The sequence below is a fragment of the Gorilla gorilla genome, chromosome Y (assembly GCF_029281585.2).
Source record: "Gorilla gorilla gorilla isolate KB3781 chromosome Y, NHGRI_mGorGor1-v2.1_pri, whole genome shotgun sequence".
Classification (NCBI taxonomy): domain Eukaryota; kingdom Metazoa; phylum Chordata; class Mammalia; order Primates; family Hominidae; genus Gorilla; species Gorilla gorilla.
The window spans coordinates 10,415,723-10,435,574 of record NC_073248.2 but is presented as its reverse complement, the minus strand read 5'-3'; the positions used below and the strand labels follow the sequence as shown (position 1 = coordinate 10,435,574).

General features: G+C 38.7%; 1 non-coding gene across 1 annotated transcript; it reads left to right on the top strand.

Moving 5' to 3' along the window:
* The first annotated feature begins 3,985 nt into the window (after window positions 1-3,985).
* LOC129530458 (U6 spliceosomal RNA) lies at window positions 3,986-4,090 on the top strand. The gene has a single exon (XR_008675837.1). It is a non-coding gene; the product is annotated as a U6 spliceosomal RNA (small nuclear RNA).
* The last annotated feature ends 15,762 nt before the right edge of the window (window positions 4,091-19,852 follow it).

The following is a 19,852-nucleotide window of genomic DNA, read 5'->3' as shown; positions in this document are numbered from 1 at the left end:
TGTTGAGTATATATATATATATATAAAATATATATATATAAATAAAATATATATATAATATAGAGAGAGTATAATATATATAATATTTATGTTGAGTATAATATATATAATATATATCATGATATATATAATATGTAATATATATATCATGATATATATAAATCTATATATCATATAAATTATATATATTTATATATAAATATATATCATGATATATATATGTTATGATATATAAATATATATATCATATATATCATATAATATATATATTTACAATAACCAGACTATGTAAAATTCATCACCAGACTGGGAAGCAATAGCCTGGGCTCCAGAATATATATATATATATATCTGATATGGAATGGGAAGGTGAGAGGGAAAAGATATATGTATCATATATATGATATATGTGATATATATATATAACATATATACACATATGTGATATGAGTGTATATGTGTATGATATATATATATCTTCTCCCTCTCCCCTTCCCATTGCAATTTGCTTATTATATCAATTTGCTTATTATATCATTTGCTTATTATATCTCCATTGCCATTTACATGGGATAAAGGTTGTTTACCCTTAAAGGTATTGCGTGTGTGTCTTTTCTTCTCCCTTTGCACATCTCCTGCACAGAACAGTCGTTCTGTGCCTGGCTTATTTCACTTAGCATAATGTCCTCCAGGTTCATCCATGTTGTTGCAAATGCTAACACTTCCTTCTTTAAGACTTAATAGCATCCCATTGTGTATACAAACCACATTTTCTTTACTCATTCATCCACTGATGGACACTTTGGTTGGCTCCGTATTTTGGCTATTGTGAATAGTGCTCTAATGACTCTGGGAAAGCAGATAAATTAGACATTCCTCAGAAAGCTAATAGAAAAACAAAATCTAAAAGTCAATGAATATTTGCTTGAAGTCTTCAAAAGCTGTTTAAACTATCCATAAAAAATATAAATTATCAAAAAACCATATGAAATATAAAAATGGTAAGGTAGATATTTGCTGAAATTTTTTAAAGCTAGTAAAGTTATCTACCTATCTATTCATCTGTCCATCATCTTTCTATACCTATCCATCCATCTATTCATCCATTTATCCATCCGTTCATTCATCTATTGAATGTACCTGTGTAGCTAGCTAGCTATTTATCATCTATCCATCCATCTACTGAATCTATCATCTATCCTTATCTGTCTATCACATACCTAGCTATCCAACCAGACATCTACTGAATCTAATCATCTATCATTATCTATGTATCTATCATATATCTATCCATCCATCCATTCATCTGTTGAATCTATCATCTATCAATATCTATCTGTCTATCCAACCATCCATCTACTGAATCTATTATCGGTCATTATCTATATATTTATTTATCTATGTATATATCCATCTATCTATCTATTGAATCTATGTATCACCTATCATTATCTATCTGTCTAATCAATATAAGCTGTCATCTATTATATTTTATCTATCGATTCTATTTATTCTCATCTCTTTATTATTATATGTATGTTGATATATGCAGAGGAAGACTGAGAGATAGAGATTTATAAAATGTACCAACATTTTAAATGAAACACTTTTTTTTTGGAAAATGAGTGAAATGGTAAACAAGGACATTCACTGACTGGCCTCACCCACTTCCTACCCACCCTTCCAATCTAATCACTCCTAGGGGGTGTTTCCGGGAACAGCTTTTCTCACCACCTCTGTCTCTTCACCCTAACACCACTTTCTGCCTGCGCTCTGGCCAGCCCAGCTTCCCTGAGGCCCCTCCCTGTCCCCTGCACCCATCACACACCATGTCCATGATGATTGTTGTTTACATGTCCACTCCCCCACCACACATATAGAAAGCACCTAGAGGCTCAGGGGTCTTACCTGGCATGATGCTGGTAAATGGTAGCGCTGAATAACTATTTGAGTAAATGAATAGACTACTTAGTTCCCTTTACAACTGCCAATGAAGGAATGATAAATGAAGGTGGTGATTTTTAAATCCTAAGGTCCAGTAAGTCAGGGGTAGAGGTTTTTCATTTCCAGCTCCAGAAAACTGCTGAAAGGAGATGGGAAAAAGTAGCTCATTTCTGAAAGTCCCTTCAGCATAATTTGCAATACAGTAAAAGTTCGTCAGCTAGCCCGCCTCAACCTCCTTCCCAAGGCATCTGGTTCTAGTTAAGGGCAAAGGAGATTAAGTGTTTCATTACAATGCTTCTTGTACACACACATATGCATTTATGTGGGGTAGGGACCTTTGGGGGAATTTTACTGACATTTGCTAACTTTTTATTGACTTACATAGAAACAAATGTAAACTTAATTTTACATTTACTCATGAACTGTGAACTTAATTTTCATTTCCCTATGTTTCCCTCAATTTGCTCAATTCCTTCCTTGTGATTGCGATAAATTTTTTCTAGAAAATCATCACCCAGTTTAAATCATATTTTTTTAAGTATGTCCTGTGCTGGGGGAAAGAAAGTTTAAAATGATCCTTTAGATTATTTGTATATTTTTGAAATGTTACAAAGAGGTTAAATATAATTGGAAGGAAAAGCTATGCATCATATAAAATTAAATATTAGATGAGTTGAAGAAAAAATAAGAATTTGTGCAAGGCCAGGGAGTCAAAATCTGATTTTAGAAACCAAGTTTAGAAACCATTCAAGTTTAGAAACCCTTAAAAATTCATGGATTTGCTGTTTTGATCATCATTTAAATCTCTTCCAGATTTCTACCTTTAGGAAAAAAATATGACTTTATGCTTTTAAAGAAGAAAGGTCAAAATAGTATATTAAGTAGTCTCAGAAGACTGGTACATATAAAAAATATTCAGTGATTTAATACCAAGTAAATAAAAAATGAACAGACAATCTTCCTTCCTCATCATTAAGCAATGAGTGACGGTAAGTCTATTTCACTGTGTGTAACTTCCCCTGCTGTAAGGGAACTGCCCTCGAAACCCAGGCTCACCTTGGTCCAGACCCACAATGCAGCAATTTAGGAAGGGTATGCTTCCCTGAGGAGGCACTTTAGCTCAAACCAGCCACCACTTGCTCACTGGCTTTCTACTACCTTCACATAAGTTTTAGCCTCACAGAATCAATAGTGAGCTTCTTTTCCATGTTGGAACTACTTATAAATATAGGAGTGGGAGCTTCCATATTTCCATGGACCCATATCCATTATCTATTGCTGTGTAACAAACACCCCAACACTTAGGAGCTAAAGACAATCACCGTTCTATTTGTGCATCATTCTTTGGGTCAAAAATTTCAGGCTGAGCTCAGCTGGATGGTTCTTCTGTGGGTCTTCGTGAAGGTCTCTTACATGGTCTCAGTCCTCTGACAGTTTGACTGAAAATGGATGGTGTAAACTGGGAGCCTACTCACATGGCTGGCCACTGGTGCTGGCTGTCAGCTGAATCTTTCTCATGGTGACTCATTTCAAAAAGGCTACCCTGGCTTCTTCATATGGGGTGGCCTCAGTACTCTAGGCTGACAGACGAGACCACCCAACAGACGTGTTCATGAATGTACCTTAGACCATCCAGTCTCATCAAGCTGCCAGATAATGGAAGCTGCATTAAAGACCCAGGCAAGACCAATAGAAGAACTGCCCAACTGAACCCAGTCCAAGTTATTGATTCACAGACATATGAGCAAATACAGTGTTTGTGATACTGAGGCACTAAACTTGCAGTTGATTTTATATCAAAAAATAGGTAACAGATCCCAAAATTCATACTGAAGTGGGTGGGGGTTCCTATTATACAAAAGCTTAAAACATGTTTCATTGGCTTTGAAACTGAGTGGTGAATGAAGTTTGGGAAAATAGTAAGGTAACTGCTACCAAAGGCTAAGAAAAAAAATGGTAACCAGTGGTATGTTGTGTTGGAAGAGTAAAACTGTAGCCTGCAGTGACTTGGAAGACTTCGAAGGTTAAAAACGTACCTAATGTGCTGACTTTGGCAACACATATACTAAAATTGAGATGATACAGATAATATTAGAAAGGCCCATGCAATGATGACAGGCGAATTCATGAGGCATTTCATTATTAAAAAAAAATAAATAAATAAAATAAAGTCAAGAAAGAAAAGAAAAGAAATGTACCTAATAAACTTGGACTTAGAAGATGTAGGCTTTTGTTGTTGTTGAGCACTCACACCATTGACATTTGGGGCCAGAAAATTATTTGTCATGGAAGCTGCCATGTGCATTGTAGGATTTTCAGCATCATTCTGGGCCTCTACTTGGTACATCTCAGAGCACCCATTGAGTACAGCCTGAATTTTTGTCCCAAAGGGTGGTGAGTATATAACATAGATTTTTTTTTAACCCACTGCATATTTGGATTCTTTGTTATGTGCCAATAGCTCTGACTGACACAACCTCTTATATTGTAACAGAAACAGAGAATTTGCTCATGCCAGTTCCTTTTCCTGCTTCAATGGTTCATTCTGTAAATACTTGCAGTGCATTCCTTGAAACAAATAATATCTGAATTTGGGGATAAATATGTTTTAAGTGATAGCCCCTGACTTGCTGAGGCTCCTTTGGAAGCACTGAGGTTAGAACAGCATCTTAGCCAGTAAGAAGTTTCCTTCTGGGGAAGGGAGAGGGGGCAGGGACTTCTAGGCAGAGAATGCAATACTCCCTAAAAAAAATAAATTTGCCATTTATGCAACAACTAATTGTAGAGTTGCTAGTATGTGCCAAGTTCTGGACATGGGGAAGAGGATAAGACAGAGAAGAGTCATGCTTTCATGGTGGTTACAAGAAGTCAACAAGAAGATGAATGATATAATTTTATACGCTTATAAGATGAAATACACAGCTGGGTGTGCAGGCACATGACTGCAGTCCCAGCTACTCAGGGAGACTGAGACTGGAGGATTACTTGATACCCAGAAGTTGAGGTTGCAATGAGATATGATTGTGCCACTGCACTCCATCCTGGGAAATTATGGAGGCTGAAAACTGACCCACTATCTACAACTGGAGACCCAGGAGAGACTGTGTTATAGATTCCAGGGTAGATTTCAGTCAGATCCTGAAGGTCTGAGAACCAGGAGAGCTAAGGAAGAGATCAGCGTCTCAGGGCAAGGACGCAGATAGTTAATTCAACTTCCTGTCAACGTTTTGGTCTAGTGAGGCCTGCAACAGATTGAATACCTAACCATATAAGGGGGGATAATCTGCCTTAATTATTCCACCAATTCAAATGCTAATATCCCTTCTAAAAACACCTTCACAGACACATTCAGAAACAATGTTTAACCAAATATCTTGGCATCCTGTGGCTCAGTCAAATTGACCTATAAAATGAACTATTATGGTGCCCTCATAGGAGGCACAACAGAGCTCTCTCTCTCTCTCTCCCTCCATCTCTCTCTCTCTCTCTCTCTTTCACACACACTGAGAAAAAGCCATGTGAGGACACAGAAAAAAAGCAGGCATCTACAAGTCCTCACCAGACACTAAATCTGCCATGCTATGGTCCTGAACTTCCAGCTTCCAGAGCTGTGAGCAATAAATACTGGCTGTTTATAAGCACTCACTCTATGATATATTGTTGTCACAGCTGATATTGTTTGGCTGTGTCACCACCCAAATCTCACCTGGAATTGTAATGATCCCCACATGTCAAGAGCAGGGCCAGGTGGAGATAATTGAATCATAGGGGGCAGTTTTCTCCATAGTGTTCTCATGATAGTGAGTAAGTCTCATGAGATCTGATGGTTTTATAAATGGGAGTTCCCCTGCACAAGCTCTCTTGTCTGCCATGTAAGACATCCCTTCATCTTCTGCCATGATTGTGAGGCCTCCCGAGCCATGTCGAACTGTGAGTCCATTCACTTATTTCCTTTATAAATTACCCAGTTTCAAGAAGGTCTTTATTAGCAGCATGAGAACAGACTAATACAGCAGCCCAAGCTGACAAATATACCATCCCCAACCCCGCTTCCCATCCTCTCCAAAAAAATTTATTCCTTCATTTGTTTGAATCTACTATTTCACAGGTTGCTTTGATGTAGATACAATTTTGCTAGTAGATTTGCATGCTTATAACATGTATAGACAAAGGTGTATGATTATAATATGTATAATCTACTGTTTCATGGATTGCTTTGATGTAGATGCACTTTTGCAATGTAGATGTACTTTTGCTATGTAGATTTGTAAGCTTATAACATGTATAGACATACTATGAATGTGTGTCTTTATATGTGTATGTTACAAACTTGTCATCTTAGCAGTGTCATTTTTCTTTTAGGGACAGGACCATATACTTACAATACCTTGATGTACCCTTAGAAATTCCATGATGTACCCCTAGAAATCTGGAATGTTTGAAGTTTGGATAAACTGACCAGAAGTGCCAAAGATCTTATGGAGAAATCCTGTGAAGAAAAGTCAAATTTGACACTTTTCATTTAATTATTATTTTTTCAATGTATTTCAGGGGTACAAGTGCAGATTTCTAACAAGCACAGATTGCATAGTGGTGAAGTCTGGGCTTTTAGTGTAGCCATCACTCATGAAAAGGAGAAGTGAAAACCCATAATCATTGACTTTAGTCTTGTACCTCTTCCATTCAAGTTTGAACAGCTCTAATAAACCAACATTATTAATGCACCATTGCCATGAATGCTAAGGCAATATGATTGCTTGTGAATAATTAAATTTTTCTTAAGACTTAGACATCATGGTTTTCTTTTAAGAGGTAGGGTCTAGCTCTATTGTCCAGTCTGGAGTGCAGTAGTGCAATCATGGCTCCTGCAGCCTTGATCCTCCTGCCTCAGCCTCCTACGTAGCTGGGACTACAGATGCATGCCACCATGGTCGGCTAATATTTAAAATTTATTTTGGGCTGTGTACAGTGGTTCATGCCTGTAATCCAAGCACTTTGTGAGACCAAGGCAGGCAGATCAAAAGGTCAGGAGTTCAAGACAAGACTGGCCAACATGGTTAAACCCTGTCTCAACTAAAAATACAAAAATTAGACGGGCATGCTGGTGCATGCCCACAGTCTCAGCTACTCAGGAGGCTGAGGCAGGAGAATCACTTGAACCCAGGCAGTGGAGGTTGCAGTGAGCCGAGACTGAACCACTGCACTCCAGCCTGTGCAACAGAGTGAGACTCTACCTCAAAAAAAAAAAAAAAGGATAATTTAAAAAAATAACAAAATGTATTTTGTAGAGATAGGGACGTTGCCTAAGCTGAACTCCAGGCCTCAAGCAACCCTCCTGCCTTGGCCTCCCAAAACTCTGGGATTGCAGGTATGAGCTGTTGCACCTGGCTATAATTTCTTCTATCTAATATATATATATATATATATATATATATGCATGATATATATGATACATATATGTATGATATATGATACATATACATATGATATATATTTTATGAATGATAATCTACATTTTAGTAAATCTTGTAATGTAATGTAATTTAATGTAAATATCAATCTTAATTCTGATCATTGTGCCACAAAAGGAAGAAAAATCTCTTAAATAAAGCTAACACAAAATCCAGAGGGCTCTTGAAAGAGAAAGAAAAAGGAATATTTTGTATTTTGTTCATATAAGGGAGATTTTATTTTTAACACAAGACTAGTCAGACCATGTCAAAGGAAGAGAGTCCACATGGCAGAGGGGAAGTCATCGGGAAGCAATTTAACAGCTGCCTGAACACTATTTTCCTTTCTGTGCTCATGCGTTTGGAGAATACATCTATGGTTAAGGAATTAGATCATCTCTAATCTTAACCAATGATATTAACTATAAACAGGCTCCCTGTAAGCTTTGGTTATTTGAACTTTAATTTCTGCAGTGGAAGCAAATTTTAAAAATGGAAGCTCAAACTGCGGCTCCCATCTGGGCACCATGTGTCTGGAACGACCGTTCTGAAAATCGGTTACCTCATGTGTGGCTTAGGCTGGCGTTTCAGCAGCTTCGAGGGTTGGCCCATTAGCCAGGTGCATGCAGGACCACAGTACCTGGGAGAAATAAGGCAGGAAGGAGCATTACAAGGTGGCATGCCTTGTACCTGGCTAGGAGGTATATGAACCACACACAGAGGGAGCTGGGGGGAGAGTTTTCTCTACGAAATCCTTCTTTCAAGAAGGCAACGTTTGGGGTAGACAGTCTGGAAGTCCGTGTTAATTGGTGTTTTACTTAACTCCTCTACAGAATATGTCTCTGGGACTGTGAATTGATCAATCAATGCAATCAACACCAATAGTATGTAAGATTTCCTTCACGAAATCTCATGGAGGAAGACCCATGCATGCCCAGCATTAGAGAATGGATTTTATTTGCACACAAACGCATAGAGAACAAATAGCGTGAGGACATACATGTGGTTAAAGGAAGCAAGGTGTGGAGCCGGCGCATAGAAAGACAAGCCACTTAGTGTGGGTGTTGTGAAGAGCGGGGTAAGAAATCATAAATCATGGAAGCAGGCAGGGGCGCATGTTTGAGGACCTTACCACAAAAGCAGGAAGCATGCACTTGATTTGTTGAAAACCAGAAGCCATTGAAGGGTATTGATGGAAACCTTAACAGGACCATGTGAAATCCCATTGTATTACTAATAATGTAACATGAAATTGAAGGTGCCTAACTGCTCAAGAAAGAAAATCATCCGTCATACTTTAACTCTGAGAGGAATGAGAGGTGGGCACAGACACGAGTGGGCTCAGCCCGTGAGAGTGAGGAGAACTGAGGAATCGCTGGCGTGCGCGTCCTGCGTCTCGACTGCATGTTTGCTGCAGAGCACGTTTTTCTTTCTTGCCTCCATTGGGTTTTCTTCAATTGCGTTCAGTATATCTTCTGGAACTAATCATGCCCTGTGTTGCCAAGTCTCTAAAATGTTAAGATCCTAGCAAAGTCAAGCGGGTTACACTAGGTTTTTTTATAGCTGTGTTTGAAAACGTTTCCGAGTGGACCAGGGCCTCGAGGAGCGTCTTTTTCAGCAAATTCAGCAGATGTGTTCAGCAGTTCCCTCGGTTTTGTATTTGACACCTTCATTTAAAATGCTAAGATGCAATATCATTCACTTCAAAGTAGGGAAAATGCAGAATTGTGTTTCCTTTTCATCCATGTGATTCCCTAAGAAACAGGTTTTCAAAATATGTGTTCTAAATTTTTTTTATTCTGTATTACTGCTTTGGCCATGTGGCTTTCATGACTTTCATTTTACCAGATTCTCAGCTCCCTGAAAGGTGGGGATGAGAAGCTCTGGAATTACAGCAAGGTTTTTCTTCCATGAGCACAAAACTGTATCATGAACATTTTTAATTGTATGGATTTTATACCATCTGTGTATGTTTGCAAATATTAAGTTCTTACATTTTAAAATGAGTGTTTTTCATCCTAAATTTTATATGTTTGCAAATTTTTTTAAATAAAATTTCAAAACCAAGTTTTAGCACCTAAAAAAAAAGGGACACTGTTTTCCCTGCTATATATAAATATATATAAACATATACATATATTTATGTATAAATGTATTTATATTTATAAATGGACATTATATATAAATATGTATAATTTTATAATATTTCTATGTATTTATAGACATATGTATGTATATATACTTATATTTATAAATTTTACATAATTACCAATAATATATATTTTATTTGTGTAAATGAAATATCTACATTTATAAAATTGTATAAACTTTATACAACTATAAAAACATTATTTATACTATATACTTATATATGTAATTTAAAAATATATAATTGTATATTTATAACATTTATAAATTTATATATATATATATATTTTGAGACAGGGTCTCACTCACCTAGGCTGCAGTGCAATGGCACAATCACAGCTTAATGCAGCCTCAACCTCTGGGGTCTCAGTTGATTCTCTCATCTCAGCCTCCCCAGCAGCTGAGACCACAGACACTCACCATCATGCCAGCTAATTTTTTTTTTTTTACAAACATATGGTTTCACCATGTTGCCATGTCAGGTCTCGAACTGCTAAATATATTTTAAAGTATTACTTCTACACTGAATCTTAAGCTATTGTAGACAGGTTTTTGCTTTCTTTAAGCTTGTTTTGTGTTTTGACCTCTATTGGATCAGCCATGACACTTGAGACATCTTTTGAAGGTGATTAGAAGTCCAAGCTCCTAATAAGAAATTGTAACACTGCAAAGTCTTGAAAGCATTTTAGTATTCATGCATTTATTCCTAGACAGAATTAGGAAAAACATGGCTTGGCCTGAGTTTTTTTCCTAGTCCTATTCTATAAACCTATGCAAACATATTCCGTTCCATAACTTGGGAGGCCAACCAAATTTCAGAACAGGTACCTGTAACTTAAGTCATGCTGATTTTAGTGAACACTGCTCACAGGCCTTGTGGGAGGCTTGACTGTGTGTTTGCTACATTGCCTTCCAGTTCTGTGGGTTTATGAGCAGGTGCAAACACAGCTAAGAATGCAGGCTGCTTGTGTTGTTTCAATGTCACATGTTTTGAACGGTGAAATGTATGTTCTTTGTGAACTGAGGACACATGCCAACATGCTATGGTTCTTATTTCCCTTTGCTTTAAGAAAATGATTCTCATATGTTAATATGTTGAACATGGAAGTTAAAGTATTTAGCACACCCTATATCAAAACCATTATAAAACTGAGAGAAAATGCTAAAGGGAAATAATTGTATTCCAAACAACTTGCCTTCTTCTATCTCTATAAACCTTTTTATTTATTTATTTTTAAATTTTTCTGGAGACAGGGTCTCATTCTTGTCACCCAGGCTGCAGTGCAGTGGCATAATCATAGCTCACTGCAGCCTTGACCTCCTGGGCTCAAGCAATCCTCCTGCCTCAGCCTTGTAAGTAGCTAGGACCACTGGCATGTCCCACCATGCCCAGCTATTTTTTTCATTTTAATTTTTAGTAGAGATGGGGCCTCACTATGTTGCCCAGGCTGGTCTAGAACCCCTGGGCTGAAGCCATCTTCCCACCTTGACTTCCCAAAATGTTGGCATTACAGGCATGAGCCATGCTGCTGAGCCATATTTATAAACCTGATTCTACATAATTGCATTTTTGAAACCCATACCTTACATATTTGCTTGTTTTCATTGCATTTATTAATCATTTCACAGGCCCCAAAGGAACTTCCTATAGGTTAGATGAGCAAAAGCCCAGTTAACTTGGGCAGTCTCTCCTGAATGTTCCCTTCTTGAAAGAACGAAGAATGTGCTGTGCTTGAGAATGCAAGAACGTTTTCCATCCCTAAAAACCAGCATTACTGGTCATAGATGACTCCTGTACAAATAGCCTTTTGAAATGTTTTTGTGGATTTCAGTTTTTGTATTGATAATATCTAGCAATGCATGCTTCTTTCTGCAAATGAGAATCCACATTTTCAGATTTTCCGGGGTAGGGAATTCATTCAAGTTTTTGTGCAATTGGGAGCCTTCTGCAACATCAATGAAAGATGTGTGCAGGCTTCATGCCCTAGTGTTGCAATTGATAGGGAAACAGATGGTGCTGTGGAAGCCAGTCTTAGGAAAATAAAATCGGTGGTAACAACACAAAAGCCAAGGCAGGGAAATATTTGAAAGCGGCCTCTTGGATATTGGGGCTTTCTGTTTCAATATGGCCTTTGCCCCTCCTAAGATGAGTTTATAATAAATTCAGATAGATGCCCTTGTCTTCACAAACCACACCTAGGATTTGCAAGCTGCTGACCATCACCCATTGGTTGGAGAGGGACAGATGTAGGAGACAGCTGTTTGCGGTTAAAGGCATTAACCACATTTATATGTTGTGAAATCATTTTCTCAGGGATCCAGCCCTGGAGCTCTTTTTCCCAAGGTCTTCATCTCGGTGTCCTGGCCCACAGAGGTCACTGCATTGGACACGCCAAATTACATCTATATGGCATCAATTTGGAGAAAAGAACATTCTTGCAAAAATTTTTTTTGTTTTATTTTTCTCTTTAGCAAATTGCATGTGTTGAAGTAATTTCCCCTTTTGTTTTCATTATCATTAGCAACCTTTTAGCCAGAGGGATCTCATTAAAACTTGTCATATTTTCTGTTTTGGGCATAAGGATGTAATGGGATATTTTCCCATTCATCTTGTCTGTTATTTACTGTTCAAGAAAATTACCTTTCCTCTGGGAACAAAAGAGGAGTGGCACAGTGTGAGCCAGAAGGTTGGACAAAGACAGGATTATATAGGGCTTTGTGAGACTTGGAAAAGTGTTGGTACTTTGTTATTTTATTATTATTATTATTATTATAAATGCAAAAAGAAGAGATTATAGAGAGTAACTTATGATTTCAAAGGCTTTGATGTATTATGAGTGATGAATAGTTTGGAGAAATTTATAATGAGAGGAACAGGCGGTTCTTCCAGTACAGCCAGGAAGCTGAGGATGCAAGCTTAAACTAAAATGGTCAGAGTGGAAATAAACAAAAATGAACTCATGAGATATATATGTTTGAAGGCAGAATGTTTCATCAGTATGTTGTTTATTTGCACCATAGAATTTTTAAAATTCTGTTATTTATTTCTTTTGGGGTTGAATGTTTTATAAAAACTGTAAAACATTTAATAAAAAATATTGGAAAAGGCCAGGCACAGTGGTTCATGCCTGTAATCCCAGCACTTTGGGAGGCCGAGTGAGGCACATCAGTTGAGGTGAGGAGTTCAACACTAGCCTGGCCAACATAGTGAAACCCCATCTCTACTAAAAATATAAAAATTAGCTGGGTGCAGTGGCACATGCCTATAATCCCAGCTACTTGGGAGGCTGAGGCAGGAGAATCACTTGAACCCAGGAGGCAGAGATTGTGGTGAGCCATGATCACACCACTGCACTCTACCATGGGTGACAGAGCAAGACTGTCTCAAAAAAAAAAAAGAAAGAAAGAAATATTGGAAAAGCAGATAGCACTAAGAAGCGTTGGTGCTACTTCTAGAGCAAATAAAATTTGTCTCATTCTGGAAATAAAATGTCTTTTCTAAGTTAAATTAAGAGACAAATGTTTGGGGCTTTCTACTGTATTTTGGGCACTGAATAAAAATAAGAATACAATTTCCATATGTAATATAAATAAACATTCATGTAAAAATATGAACAAACTTCTAGGTAGGATGATAGCAGGAGACTGGGCATGTAAACCCACAGATCTCCAAGAAAACCCATGTCATTAGGCGGAATGCCACAATATTACCCAAACTTCACAGAATTTACCTCATTCAGAATTCGGTAGAAAGAAAATGAAGGGTTATGGAGAAGTAATCTGCAAACCACTTTCCTCTAATCCTAAAGAGCAGTAAACCAGTGCTATGGTCCAAAAGTTTGTATTACCCCAAGATTCAGATGTTGAAATCTTAATTCCCCACGAGATGGTGTTAGGAGACGGGGCTTTTGGGAGGTCATGAGATCCTGAGGGTGGAGCTATATGAATGGGACTAGTGCCCTTATAAAAGGGACTCCAGAGAGCTCCTTTGTCCCTTCCGTCATGGAAGGACACAGCAAGAAGGCACCATCTCTGAAGGAGAGAACCTTGATCACATACCAAATTTTCTGTCACATTGATCTTGAACTTCCAGCCTCCAGAAGTGTGAGCAATAAATTTCTATTGTTTATATATTTCCAGTCTATGGAAATTTATAATTGCAGCCCAAACGGACCAAGAAAGCTGGCAGAGTTGGGGAAATGTAGAAAAGAGAAATAAAATGGATTCTGACTAATGCCCAAGGAATTGCAATGAAGGATTGACCGTGGGGTGAACATTCACACAATCAGAAGACTAGAAAAAGAACAATGGCTCAGGTGCTGTCATTCACACCTGTAATCCTAGCACTTTGGGAGGTCAAGGAAGCCAGACCACTTGAGGTCAGGAGTTTGAGACCAGCCTGGCCAACATGGTGAAACCCTGTCTCTACCAAAAATACAAAAATTAGCCAGGTGTGGTGGCAGGTGCCTGTAATTCCAGCTACTCAGGAGAATTGCTTGAAACTGGGAGGTGGAGGCTGCAGTGAGCTGAGACTGTGCCACTGCACTCCAGCCTGGATGACAGAATGAGACTGTCAAAAAAAAAAAAAAAAACGAAAGGAAAGAAAAAGAACAATGGTTTTCTGCATTACTTCCACTCCACTAACCTTCCTTTTTAACCAATCCTGTCAACAGAGGAAAAACTACCGCTCATCCAAAAGAGGGATGAGGACTCCAGGAATAAAGACAAATTGCTATTTCTGAAATAGGTTTATTGTGAAAGCATGCAAAATTTACTAAATTATGGTGAAATGCATAGACAAGAAAACCTACACTGATGTGGATAAATTTTCTTAGGAAGTGGCAAATATCAGATTATATCCTGCAGAATATCAAGGCTGAGAAATGGAAGAAAACTCAGCAAGTTCAAAATCAAGAGAACAGTTTAATGTAATGAAATAATAGGTTTGTTGTTCAGCAAGAATATATAAAAAAAGTTATCCCAGAAGACAAGTATATTCAACCAAAAGAAATCACAAAAAGAAATAAAAGTTTCTTGAATTGATGGAAGACCTAAGTCAACAGATGAAAGCAGCCCAATGAATTTGAAGATATGACAAGATGCATTAATTTTGAAACCTTAAGGCACATGATAAAAGTAATTACGATAGAAAGGCAATATTTTAAATTCTAAAATAATGAGCTAATATGCAAGTTCACATTGATAAACTCTGGATAGCAAATGGGAGTGGCTGAGGATTTTCACACTCAGATGTCTAGCCAGTGAGTTAATGGCTGAGGCAGCGTGGGCTAAGGAGATGCAGGTGTAAATGCTAATATTTAGAACTGCATGCTGAATCACACTGAATCAATTTTAACTGACAGTTCTTACTCCAGGATGTCAGCCAGAGATGGTGGGATTTTTTTAAGGGAAATCACCCAATACAAGTTTTATAATTCACAAATTCTTATTACATTTTGGAGAATTCAGCACCTCAAAGACCACATATATAGGCTGGCAAGCCCTGTTTTGCCCCACAACTACTGGATAATGACCTCAGCTCTGCATGTCTGCCTCCCCCAAGCCACACACATGTAAAAAATGCTCAGCTTCTTTCCACTTGATACACACTCCCCTGTGCATTTCCTCTTTTCTCCTGTTTTTGAAGGTTGTACCATATCTTCATGTATGTCCCATGATGTCACTCTCCTGTTGGCTTTCTCCGTTCCCCATCTGCCACCCAAATTTGTAAGATTAGGACCAGCAGAGACAGAAGAGGGAAGGTGATATTGCCAGGCTTTGTGTCCCCACCCAAATCTCATCTTGAATTATAATCCCCATAATTCCCACATGTCAAGGAGAGACAAGGTGGGTAACTGGATTGTGGGGATGATTTCTGCCATGCTGTTCTTATGATAATGAGTCAGTTCTCATGAGATCTGATGGTTTTATAAGGGGCTCTTCCTCCTTCACTCAGCACTTCTCCTTCCTGCCACCTTGTGAAGAAGGTGCCTGCTTCCCCTTCCTCCATGATTGTAAGTTTCCGGAGTCCTCCTCAGCCATGTGGAACTGTGAATCAATTAAACCTCTTTCCTTTATAAATTACCCAGTGTTAGGCAGTTCTTTATAGCAGTATGAAAACAGACCAATACAGAAGGGAAGAAAGGTAAACCTAACATGTGTATCCCAGTGTCTATGTCAGGAAATGCATCAGAAGGGAGCAGAATTGCCATCCCTAATAGAGCAAAGGAATTTGGGGGTTGTTGCCTGGCAGCAGTCCTTGAAAGAGGAGAAGGTAAATGGGAAAGAACCTCAAATAGAGAGATCAGGATGGCAACAGCACCCCAGGTCTTAAAGAAAAAGAACCATGGAGTGATTCCCCTTGACAGGAATAGTGAAGGGAGTTTTACAATCAGCAAGTTCTGGTGTTCAGTGTTGTGATGTCTATGGTGCTCTCACTGTATTACTAACAAGAATGTAATGTCTACAGGTTTAACAAGGAAGGGACAAACAGAAACAAGGGGAATGATGAAGGCAGGCTTCTGAACACAGATAGTATGAAGGAGGAAGGAAGGACATAGTGGTTGCGCCAAGAGGCAGAATTTGGAGAGAACATGTCTTGGAGAATATAAGTGCCACTGCTGCCAATATCTGCTTCCAGATAGCCTTGGAAATATTGGGAAGGTCATGAAAAAGTCCCTGTTGCAATGGAATGACTTCAGATCTTTTATCTGGGTAGAAAAGGGAAACATGACCTCAAGTGATTGAAGAGCTCTAAGCACTCAGGCAACATTTCCCAATGCCAATCTGATAAAATCCCCTGTTGGGACTCTGTAGATGGTTCAAAATAAAATCCCAAGTTTTCTGTAAGACACCCAAGACTTTACTCTTCAGTCTGCTCTCTTTATGTCATCTTGATTTTCCTCTATTGGGCATCCCCAACAGGAGAGATTTCCTCTCCATTACCCACAGAGGACAGGAAACAATTTCTGGAGAGAGTTTTGGCTTTCACATTGGGGGTGCTAGTAGCATCTGGTGGGTAGAGCCCAGGGATGCTGCTCAAAACCCTAGAAGGCACAGGCTAGTCCCTCAGGACAAAGGATTATCCAGCTGTGAATGGTGGTAATACCAAAGTGAATAAACCTTGAAGTATATCCAGGATGTTGTTTCTAATCTCAAACCAATTATATACCCTTCTTTTCTTCCCTACCCCTTTGTGTTCACCTGGCTAAATCCTAATTATTCATACTTTTTTGGTGGTTCTTTCAATTTGGATATCAGTAGCAAGAGTTGAGTTGACTGTTCTTCTCATTCACAATCACCATCACCTATGGCAAGACCCTTTCCTTGTTAATATGTTTCTTCCCAATTCACCCCTAGATCCCCACTCCTAGCAACTCACAGTCCCCTCATGAAATCTGTTTGACACGTGGCCCTTAACTATGCCTGTTGTTTGTAAAATGGATAGTGTTTCCTTATGAGTGTATGTTTTTCATTTAGAGAAATGGCATTGCGCTATAAATAGCATTCTGGTTCTTCACGTCACTAACTCAATAAAAATGTTTGCAAGACTCAATGATGTCTCAAACTCCTAACAAGTGATCTGCCTGCCTCGGCCTCCCAAAGTGCTGGGATTACAAGAGTGAGCCACCACACCCGGCTGAGAATTCTTTTAATAATGATCTCCAGTTTAGCCCTTCTAATAGTGTGAATACCAGGCACACTAAATGGTAGAAATATGAACTGGGGTCTTCCCAAAAACTTTATGCTATATCTTCTTGTGAAGGCAAGAAAAGGCTTAGCTATAAAGAAGCAATAAAGCATATTCACTACACAGTTTTTAGCAGTTATTTTGCAATAATGAAAATTCTGGTACATTGCCTCTTTCTTCTCACTGGTTTCAAAGAACATCTTTATTTCTGCCTTCATTTTGTTATTTACCTAGCAGTCAATCAGGAGCAGTTTGTGCCGTTTACATGTAGTTGTGTGGTTTTGAATGAGTTTCTTAATTCTGAATTCTAATTTGATTGCACTGCGGTCTGAGAAACTGTTACGATTTCCACTCTTTTGCATTTGCTGAGGAGTGTTTTACTTCCAATTATGTGGTCAATTTTAGAATAAGTGCAATGTGGTGCTGAGAATAATGTATATTCTGTTGATCTGGGGTGGAGTTCTGTCGATGTCTATTAGGTCTGCTTGGTCCAGAGCTGAGTTCAAGTCCTGGATATTTCTGTCTCATCGATCTGTCTAATAATCACAGTGGGGTATTCAAGTCTCCCACTATTATTGTGTGGAGTCTAAGTCTCTTTGTAGGTCTCTAAGAACTTGCTTTATGAATCTGGGTGCTCCTGTATTGGGTCCATATATATTTAGGGTAGTTAGCTCTTCTTGTCGCATTGATCCCTTTACCAATATGTAATGCCTTTCTTTGTCTCTTTTGATGTTTGTTGGTTTAAAGTGTGTTTTATCAGAGACTAGACTAGGATTGCAACCCTTGTTTTTTTTTTCTGTCCATTTGCTTGGTAAATATTCCTCTATCCCTTTATTTTGAGCCTATGTGTGTCTTTGTACATGAGGTGAGTCTCCTGAATACAGCAAGCACACTGATGGGTCTTGACTCTATCCAATTTTCCAGTCTATGTCTCTTAATTGGGGCATTTAGCCCATTTACATTTAAGGTTAATATTGTTATTGGTGAATTTGATCCTGCCATTATGATGCTAGCTGGTTATTTTGTCTATTAGTTGATGCAGTTTCTTCACGACATCAATGGTCTTTACAATTTAGTATGTTTTTGCAGTGGCTGGTACAGGTTGTTCCTTTCCATGTTTATTGCTTCCATCAAGGGATCTTGTAAAGCAGCTCTGATGGTGACAAAATCTCTCAGCATTTTCTTGTCTGTAAAGGATTTTATTTTCCCTTCATTTACGATGCTTAGTTTGGCTGGATATGAAATTCTGCATTGAAAATTCTTTTTTTTAAGGAATGTTGAATATTGGCCCCCACTCTCTTCTGGTTTCTAGGGTTTCTGCAGACAGATCTGCTGTTAGACTGATGGGCTTCCCCTTGCGTGTAACCTGACCTTTCTCTCTGGCTGCCCTTAACATTCTTTCCTTCATTCCAACCTTGGTAAATCTGATAATTTTGTGTCTTTGGGTTGCTCTTCTCAAGGAGTATCTTTGTTATGTTCTCTGTATTTTCTGAATTTGAATGTTGGCCTGTCTTGCTAGGTTGGGGAAGTTCTGCTTGAAATATTCTGAAGAGTGTTTTCCAAGTTTGTTCTATTCTTCCCGTCACTTTCAGGTACACCTATCAAATGTAGGTTTGGTCTTTTCACATAGTCCCATATTTCTTGGAAGCTTTGTTCATTTCTTTTCACTGTAATCTTGCCTTTTCACTTTATTTCATTGAGTTGATCTTCAATCCTTGATATCCTTTCTTCTGCTTGATTGATTTGGCTATTGATACTTGTTTATGCTTCACAAAGTTCTCATGCTATGTTTTTCAGCTCCATCAGGTCATTTATGTTCTTCTCTAACTTGGTTATTCTAGTTAGCAATTTGTCTAACCTTTTTACAAGGTTCTTAGCTTCCTTCCATTGGGTTAGAACGTGCTCCTTTAGCTCAGAGTAGTTTGTTATTATCCACTTTCTGAAGTCTACTTCTGTCAGTTCATCAAAATCATTCTCTGTCCAGTTTTGTTCCCTTGCTGATGAAGAGCTATGATCCTTTGGAGGAGAAGAGGCATTCTGGTTTTTGGAGTTTTCAGCCTTTTTGTGCTGGTTTCTCCCCACTTTTGTGGATTTATCTACCTTTGGTCTCTGATGCCAGTGACCTTTGGATATGGTCTCTGAGTGGATGTCCTTTTTGTTGATGTTGCTACTATTCCTTTCTGTTTGTCAGTTTTCCTTCTAACAGTCAGGCTCCTCTGCTGCAGGTTTGCAGAGTCTGCTGGAGGTCCACTCCAGGCCTTGTTTGCCTGGGTATCACCAGGGGAGGCTACAGAACAGCAAGGATTGCTGCCTATTCTTTACTCTGGAAGCTTTATCCCAGAGGGGCACCCACCAGATGCCAGCCACAGCTCTCCCATATGAGATGTCTGTTGGCCCCTACTGTGAGGTGTCTCCCAGTCAGTATACTCAGGGTCTGGGACCCACTTGAGGAGGCAATCTGTCCCTTATCAGAGCTCAAACACTGTGCTGGGAGATCCACTGCTCTCTTCAGAGCTGACAAGCAGGGACAGTTAAGTCTGTTGAAGCTTAGTCCACAACCACCCCTTCCCCCAGGTGCTCTGTCCCAGGGAGGTAGGGGATTTACCTATAAGTCTCTGAC